Source organism: Triticum dicoccoides, chromosome 1A (assembly GCF_002162155.2).
Source record: "Triticum dicoccoides isolate Atlit2015 ecotype Zavitan chromosome 1A, WEW_v2.0, whole genome shotgun sequence".
Taxonomy (NCBI): domain Eukaryota; kingdom Viridiplantae; phylum Streptophyta; class Magnoliopsida; order Poales; family Poaceae; genus Triticum; species Triticum dicoccoides.
Window position 1 is genome coordinate 518,978,964 of NC_041380.1, and position 1,269 is coordinate 518,980,232.

Consider the following 1,269-nt stretch of genomic DNA (forward strand, 5'->3'; position numbering starts at 1 on the left):
GTGATAAAAAACCGTCTCACGCAGGAGAATCCTGGCCTGGGCCAGCCCATGCAGCAGAAACCTTCTATACTGCGCTCTGCGCGCCGGCAGAAGACACAAAGCGCCCATTTGGGCCGGCCCATGTCCGGGAGGCCTGTTTTAAATGTCGTTTTTTATTTTTCGTCTTAGTTTTTTTCTACTTTAAATAATTTGGGACTTCAAAAAAGTTTAGAAAAAATAAAAAATGAACATTTTGAAATAAATTTTTAATATTTCATAAAATGTTTATGGATTCAGAAAATGTTCGTGATTTTTAAAAAGTGTTCGCATATTAAAAAAATTGCAATCTCGAAAACAAATGTTCAGGAAATCAAAAATGTTCATGATTTTATGAAAATGTTTGTATATTAAAAAAATTAATGAAATAGAAAAATTCGCCAATTCAAGAAATGTTCATGAACTGAAAAATATTCCAGAAATTCAAAAACTGTTCCTGACTTACAATATAGTTTATTGATTCATTAAATGTTCACTGATTTAAAAAATGACCATGCATTTCAGAAAATGTTCCTAAATAAAAAAAGGGTCGTGAATTTCAAAAATTGTTCCACCAAAAAATTTCCAATAAAATGTTCCTCGTTTTTGGAAATGTTCTCCTATTGAAGATTTTTTTTTGAAAATGATCACAATTTTAAGATATTTTTGCAAATAGTATAAATGTTCATGAATTCAAAAAATGTTCATTGTTTCAAAAAATGTTCAAAAATCTGTAAAAATGTTCATGAATTTAATTTTTTTTCACAATTTCAGATAGGTTCACGAGTTTAAAAAGTATTCATGATTTTCAAAAATTGTTCACAATTTCAAGAAAATGAGAGTGATAGTGTATCTCGGTGATGCAGCAAAACGTGGTCATGACCATTGAAAATTATGAGTTTTTTCTTCCGTTGCAGCGCACAGACCGTTTTGCTAGTAATATATAATTTGTACCACCCTAAAAATACAATATAAATTCTATGTTTGCATACATATTATTAATTTAAATATCCATGTTTCATACTCTCTCCGTAAAGAAATATAAGAGCGTTTAGGTCCCTATTTACAGAAGGAGTACATCACTATCTCATTGAAATACACTACAATCATTACAAGATGATATGCCGACTGAGTCTCTTTGACATGTGTACATTGATAGGGTGAGTGTATGCGCATATGTATGAGTGCTTGCGTATATACTGTGTTAGAAAAACGCGCGAAGGTCTTGACTAGATGCGACGCAAATCGCAGCCT